Below are 8206 nucleotides of genomic sequence, written 5' to 3'. Positions count from 1 at the left end.
TGTTCCCAGACACGCCCACTGCAGGTTCACTGCTATCTCTCACACGCAGACGCCATGTGCTCTCTGGCTGCACATCACTACACAGGTGAGAGGGGCAAAAAACCTGATGAAAAATCTAGGTAAGAGCTTTAGTTAATCTTTGCCCAGATTGGGGAAAGGTTCAGAACTCGGAGATATTTCATTATTGCTGCCAGTTTCCCCATTGGGAGGTTATTGTGTCACTTCCTGTAAGGTTAGAACGCTGCATTCTTTTCTATAGTTTCTTCTTTCCAGGGAGACATTTATGATGCTTTTTGCGTTGAGGAATAATCAGCGGCGTCCATTAAAATGCCATTTAGCTGACGTGTGAGTAATTTATGTGCCACTTGGCCCCGTTAAATATTCACCAGGCCAGCCATAGGAAGGGAATTATTGTTCAATCAATACCTGACTTGTGGCCGTGGAAGGACTCTGATTGGCTGCGTTCATTCACACCGCACATCCGACCATTGATATTCCTTTCAGGACAGGGGCCCGTGTCATAGAAAACCAGCTCGGGTGTCATAAAAGATCACAAGGGCGACTGCAGTCAATGCGCGACGTACCCTATAGTGATGTCATGTGTTCCGGGATGCAGCCAGTATAAGCAACTGCAATCTGTATTCATACTCGGTTACCAACAACAGCTGAAAGCAGAAATCAGGCTTGCAATGTGGGTGCCTGTTGTACATTCATTTTACTGTAAGTTCCCGTATAACCTATAACACTAATCATGACCCTTACACCAGACCTGTCCCTAACACTAATCATGACCCTTACACCCGACCTGTCCCTAACACTAATCATGACCCTTACACCCAACCCGTCCCTAACACTAATCATGACCCTTACACCCAACCTGTCCCTAACACTAATCATGACCCTTACACCCGAACTCGTCATCTAACACTAATCATGACCCTTACACCAGACCTGTCCCTAACACTAATCATGACCCTTACACCAGACCTGTCCCTTACACCAGACCTGTCCCCAATACCCAACCAGGGCTGTCCCTATAATGATGCAGTGGTTGCCTTAGTGGTCAGGTGTGCCTGCTGCCCCTTCTGGCCATTTAAACTGGCTGAACTTTACACTGAACATCCGCATTGGGCACCGCAGATACTTCGAGAGCCAGTGCCGGCTTCATTGCAGCAAACAAAGTTTACAAAACCTGTTCTATCTCTCGCAGATCAAAGAGAAGGTCGGGTTGAATCCAAATGATGCCCGGGCCTTGTTTGTAGGACGAGTAAACACATTAGCCGTCGGATGCGTTTACTTAAAATGGAAGAAAAGATACCTCAAGGCAAGGTTCTCCCAGAACCGGTCTGTCTATACTGAGGAAAGGTGTGAGAAGGCGCAGTAAAAGAAAGAAAAAAAAAAAAAAACAGGCCTGTTTGAGTTTCAGGGTTGTCATGGCGACAACGGCCTTGTAGATTGGACGCCATAAGAGACTAGTTACTGTTTAACATCGTCTACATTAGGCCTGATTAAGAGAATCAATATGATAACAGCACAACACACAACCCTGCCTTGTTTTACAACACCTCGCCTAGCAGGCCTCACCTGGGCAGGTTCCTCCGTGACGCCTGTTAACTCTTTTCTGAACTGGAGACACGCCGCAAGACGCAGTCAATGTCAACACGCAGCTCGTCTCTGCCATGGAAGTCACTTACGGTAAGTGGACGCGACCTCCTATAAGAATAGCATCTCCACCGGCCTTCCCATACTTGTGGCTGTGTACAATACGCTTAATAATTGGCGACGGCACGACAGGGCACAGCAATTGGAGACAAAAAAATGCCTAAAAGGCACTGAGGGGAAATTGATCAAAGCTGGAGCAGTTGCGCATGGCAACGAGCTATTTTAACAGAAGCTGATTGGTTACCATGGGCAACTGCTCCAGTTTCGATAAATTCCCTCCCAGTGCCTTTTAGGCATTTTTTGGTCATATTTTATAGCCACTTGTTTATAAATATTCCGTATTATGGTCGTATTTCATGGCCACTTGTTTAATATATGTAAAAATACGCTGAAAAGGAAATAAATGCAATTTTACATATTTCCTTTTTGTTAGTAGATTTGAGTATATTTTTAATATTTGGAATTTTTACTTTCAGGTTTGTGCTTTTTGTTTACTATTATTTAAAATGATAGCAATGTGAAATGTTTTTTTGATTTTGGCTTTTACACTGAGAAAACGTTTTGGATTGTGTTTAGTTGCAAGTCCTGATTTAGTAAATATTTGTAAATATTTAAAAATATGAAATCCCGATGGCGATTGAATAGCAGAAATGATGATAGGGTGTAAATTAGAAAGGGCTTTTAGATCACAAAGGTGGGATTATTTTTGTGGTTTGGCGATTGATCGGCGGGTTGGCTTCTTTATAAGTTTCTGTATGTTTTTTTCACACGGTCTTATCGTGTGATAATAGGGAAGTGGTAATGCACAGGGGAAGTACACACCTTTTTTTTTTTTTTCAAAAACAGACCCAAAATAAACAAAATTCTTAGCTTAGCAAACAGAACGATGCAGAAAATGAAGTGAGAGGAAACATGATGACTTATTGGCTTCTTCTTAAATCAACTTGGTGACGAGATTACAACGGCACAGGATAATCAATGGCTCGTTGACGGAATTCATAAATATTTTACTAGGTCATTATGTCATCCCATTCATTTTATTAATGGGGCTGGACAAAGCCCAGGGGCCTGGCAGCCAAGGCACCTAAAAATATCTTGGGTGACGTCTTGTTTGTTTGCCGATTGGAAAACCATCTTCTGTGGGCCACTCAAAATGCTGGCTGGTTCTTTTTTTTTGTTCACGGTGCAAAAGTGTTTTATTAGTACATTGCATTACATTTTGTATGCACAATTACGTTTTTAGTGTTATACAAGATTAAGTATTGATGCCTTTGGCCACCCGTGTCTGAGCTGAGACACAAGCTTTTCATTTTATCAAACAACTTACTGAAAACTTTATAGATCGCTGGTTCGGCCCCATCTGGAGTATGCGGTCCAGTTTTGAGCACCAGTGAACAGGAAGGATGTCCTTCAACTGGAAAGAGTCCAGAGGAGGGCGACCAAACTCATACAGGGGATGGAGGACCTGAGCTATGAGAACAGGCTACTAAATGTAAACATGTTCTCATTGGAAGTAAGGAGATTAAGGGGGGACATGATTCTCATGTATAAAAATGTTTACCGGGGAAAGTAACATTAGCAGCAAACTCTTTACAAATAACTCCATGAAAAGGACGAGAGGCCACCACTTTAAATTGGTGGAGAGAAAATTTCAGCACAAGGGGCGTAGGGGTTTCTTCTCGGTCATGGTCTGGAACTTGATGTGATTTCGGCTGAAAGCGTGGAATCATTCAAGGGGCGATTGGACGATTTCCTCAGGGACCATAATATACAGGGGTACAAGTACTCATAGGAATGAGATGACTCAGATACCTATACATACGCACACATCAGTAGGACCATACACATAATAGGTTGAACTTGATGGACATGTCTTTATTCAACCTCAAATACTATGTAACTATGTAAAATGACAATTTGCCATCTTTCGCTGTTCCTAGGTGCCCCTTACAAGTGCCAGGCGGAGAGTGCAAGAAATTCTGAGTTTACTAGCATTGCGTTTGTGGTGGAGGCTGCACGCTCTGGGCCCACTGGGCAGCATTATCCACCGCATTTCCAAAAGCAAAAAGCCTTGCTTTGTATAGGACCTGTTCACACTAACGCATTGCATTGGTGTGGTGTTGATAAAATGATTCCTGTATCAATTTATCACAATGTGCTGCAGCAAATAGAACTTACATTATTATTATACAGGATTTATATCGCGCCAACAGTTTGCGCAGCGCTTTACAATATAAAAGGAAGACATTACAATCTAAAAGGGAGGGAGAAGTGATATATGAGGAGGTAGCTTTGGGGGGGATGAATTGTTTGAGAACATTGAGATTAAAGAGACACTGATTTATAACAACACATTGCAGTGCCCCCTCACATTGCACAATGTTATGTACTATGCGTTGCCGTGTGGTGTGCACCAGCCCTGAATATACATCAGCCTCTGGCTCTACGTCACATTCAGACATCACCAAAAGTCCACCCTGAGAGTGGCTAGCTATCCATGCTCACTCGCTATAAGGCATTCACAAAGCCTTCTTCCATCTGACCTCGACTTAAAGCCATACTACCGTCCAGCTGCTGTAAATGTAGCTCCCTGCACCCCAGATGCCATTTGTACTGTGTACAGGGTTTAAGATTGAGGAAAATAAAAAGTGTATAGCTAGATTAATGAATAAAAATAAATAGGACAGTGATGGGTGAAATCTCAGGATTCTATAAAATCACAAAGCTTTATATGGGCAAATTATTGAAAAACATAGCATTATACATGTAACATTACCTTTATCATTGTTCTGACATACAACTGTCCCACTCTGGTAACACCTTCTCCAGCTTAAAAATCTATATTGAGAAAATATCACATGTGCTAAAAATCTAAATGCTAGTTATCATGCTGATCCGATGACTTTAAAGCTGGCCATACATCTATAGATTATCAGCAGATTGTCTATGGTCAGATGAAAAAACAGATTGCTCTATCTACGCTAAACTGTGTGGATGGAGGAATCTCCCACTGGGCCAAACTTCAGTATCTTGCTCTCAAAATACCTGAACAATGCCTGCATCCAATCAGATTGTTCAGGTATTTTGAGAGCCAGCGGGGCCGACTAGCAAGATACTGAAGCTTGGCCCAATGGGAGATCCTCTACCCACACAGTTTGGCGTAGATGGAGGAATCTGTAGCACTTTTTCCATCTGACCATAGAAAGTCTGCAGATCATCTCTAGGTGTATGGCCAGCTTTATACTTTTGAAGCAGACATGAAGCAAGCATGCAGATCAGGAATTCAGACATCACACGGATTCTAATCAATATGCTTTTTCTGGGTCAATGTCTTGCAAAGTATTAAAGCCACAGGATTAAATGTTAAAGCCAAGCAACAAGCATCAGAGGGAAGAGCGCAATATCAACCCTCGTATTAAACTGCAGGTTTAATATAAAAGTAGTACAGGTTCCCTATCAAAGTAAATATTCATGCCATATACTGGTAATGAAATCAAGGCAGCCTTGAGATGTGTAATGCCTCACTTACTAATATTGATTTCTAATTCCTTGCCTTTATCGTGAAACATGATTTAGCCCACATGGCAGGTCCCTTTTAAAGTGTAAAAATATATATATATATATAAATACCCTCATGGTGAACTATAGACATTGATAGGATTTTAGAAAGCCATGTGCAGATTCTTACCTTGTTCATTAGAAGTTGTGATTTTCTGCCCATGACTAGTTTCTGATTGGGAGGGTCTGCCATCATTATAACCAGCTGATGCAGTCTCTGGGTTATAATGAGGACAGTCCATAGGCCAGGCCTACACTGGCTATTAGGGCTTGTTCACCCCATCTTCAGACCAGATCTGGATGTGTTTCTGCAAACACGTTTGTGTGGGTATTTTTGTTGCATTTGTTTTTGTTCTCAATTGGTTTCGTTAGGGTTTTAAGAGCGTTTAGATGCAGCTTTGGTGCGTTCCAGAGAGAAAACAAAAGCAGCATGCTGGACTTTAAAAAAAAAAAAAAAAGTTTGAACTGAATGCAATGGTGTGAACTATCCTCATGTTTAGTATTGGAATGAATGTGCATGCAGGTTTGGTCTACATTAAAAAAAAAAAATTCTGCTCTGGAGATGGTGTGAATAAGCCCCAAAACCTGTCTGCTACTAAGAGATTGAACTGCTCATTGACATTCATCTCATTAGTAGCACATCGGTTTCAGTGTGACTGCCAAAATATACTTTAGAGCTCATTTACACTTTGCATAATACAATGCATATGCTAGTGCTCTGTGACAACGCATGGCAATGACCCTGCTCTGTGTGCGGTGCCGTTCATTGTGAATAGCGCCAAATCGCATTGTACAGTAGAGCCCAACTAGGCATATACTGGGCGTTGCATTTTGAGAAATGGGTCATGCACTTTTTTTTTTTTGTGGTGTGTTGACAGCCTATCCATAATGAATAAGTGTACAGTAACACATGCCGTAACATGCGTTAACTCTTAAAAGAGAACTATGGCCAAACCTTTTTTTGACTGTAGGTCCCTTTAGGATCACAAAGCTGGCTGGCTGGTTCTTGTACAGGATGGATTGTACCTGAATTCTCAATTCAATAAACCGGACTGACTTTTCCTGAATAAACCGGACTGACTGTTCCTGAATTTAATAGACCGGACTGACTGTTCCTGAATTCAATAGACCGGACTGACTGTTCCTGAATTCAATAGACCGGACTGACTGTTCCTGAATTCAATAGACCGGACTGACTGTTCCTGAATTTAATAAAGCATGCCGACTGTTCATGAATTTTCAATAAAGGGCTGGCTGTTTCTGAGTTCAACAAACCGGACTGACTGTTCCTGAATTCTAAAAACCGGACTGACTGTTCCTGAATTTAATGGACCGGAGACTGACTGTTCCCAAATTCAATAATTCGGGCGGACTGTTACTAAATCGAGTAAACCAGACTGACTGTTGCTGAATCCAGTATACTGGATCAAGCCATCTTTATATTTGCTTAACTCCTTCCAAGAGGCGGCCCACTGCTTGTACCAGGGCTGAGGGCTCTGGAGATTAATAACGATGCAGGGTGCTTTGTTGTTTTCGAAAGGCTATGTATATAACCCTACCGGTCCCTCCCACAAGCCATGATCTGCCAGCATTGTATAGAGAAGCACAAAGACCCAGTGATTACATCACCGGGTCTAAAAAAAGGTATGTATTTGTAATAAAATTAGAAAGGTTTTATTTTAATAGCATTAGCATAATGACAGGGGGAGGAACCAGGGAACACAAAATATAAGCAGATTAAACTTCAGCTATAAGGAATTCAGCGGAGACATCTCCCCGCCCACATCCTGCTGATTGGACAATGAAGGGACAGCAGCACATTGATAAATCATTGATTCTACCCTCTCCTCCTTTCAGAAGTTCTCTTTAAACACATTTACATGAACATAATTGGCTCCTGGAGGTGGCCTGCCCTCTGCCAGCTCCTGTCTACGGCATGCCAGACACTGATAACAAGATTCAGATACTTTCTTTTGATGAATGTGGAAATACATTTCATTATGTTTAGAGTGATGCTCCGCTGTTTATGAATCCATGCCTTGAACTCAGTGATATCAGAAGCTACCATTTCAGATATGTTATTTCTTTCCTCGATTGTCCTCACACACCTTCTAGATAAAACTTCACACCATAAAGCACGTACATCCTTCCTTTCACCTCAACCTATTATTCCTCTTATCTGATGGAGACGGGGAATGTTTGCCTCACCACACTTCTCTACAATTTTTACTATCACATTTTATAGGATTTGTCACCAAACAAAGAGCACTTCACTTATATCTAGGATCGCGTCCGGATCAGACTTTTTCTTAACTTCTTCACCTTGGATCAACCTTTGAAATCATTTTTAGGTATCACGGAACCCCAACTAAAACATATTAAGTCTCTAGTTCGTAGTACATCTGTGTGACAGGAAATTTGTAGCTATGCCTGGTATTCGACACCCATCATTGATCGTTTCTAACACACCCTTGCTCTATACAACACATTTATGTTCAGGAAAAGGCAGAGATTAGAATGAAACAAACTACAACAATAATAGTGCCTAGAAAAGGAGTGAAAATTATAGTACCCCTTACATTGGTGGTCAGTGTAGTGCCCCCTTACATTGGTGGTCAGTGTAGTGCCCCCTTACATTGTTGGTCAGTGTAGTGCCCCCTTACATTGGTGGTCAGTTTAGTGCCCCCTTACATTTGTGGTCAGTATAGTACCCACTTACATTGGTGGTCAGTGTAGTGCCCCCTTACATTGCTAGTCAGTGTAGGCCCCCTTACATTGGTGGTCAGTGTAGTGCCCCCTTACATTGGTGGTCAGTGTAGTGCCCCCTTACATTGGTGGTCAGTGTAATACCCCCTTACATTGGTGGTCAGTGTAGTGCCCCCTTACATTGTTGGTCAGTGTAGTGCCCCCTTACATTGGTGGTCAGTGTAGTGCCCCCTTACATTGGTGGTCAGTGTAGTGCCCCCTTACATTGGTGGTCAGTGTA

At 42.1% G+C, this 8206-nt stretch overlaps 1 long non-coding RNA gene across 1 annotated transcript in view; it reads left to right on the top strand.

Moving 5' to 3' along the window:
* Positions 1 to 1257: 1257 nt before the first annotated feature.
* The window catches only part of LOC108802709, an 18897-nt gene continuing 11948 nt past the window's right edge, over positions 1258 to 8206 (top strand). The window contains exon 1 of the long non-coding RNA XR_001942230.1: positions 1258 to 1430. This is a non-coding gene — a long non-coding RNA (uncharacterized LOC108802709). The remainder of the gene's footprint in view (positions 1431 to 8206) is intronic.

The sequence above is a fragment of the Nanorana parkeri genome, unplaced genomic scaffold (assembly GCF_000935625.1).
Source record: "Nanorana parkeri isolate BGI_ZX_2015 unplaced genomic scaffold, ASM93562v1 scaffold50, whole genome shotgun sequence".
Lineage (NCBI taxonomy): Eukaryota > Metazoa > Chordata > Amphibia > Anura > Dicroglossidae > Nanorana > Nanorana parkeri.
Note: the sequence above shows the minus strand (reverse complement) of the source record. Positions and strands in the feature narration are given on the sequence as shown.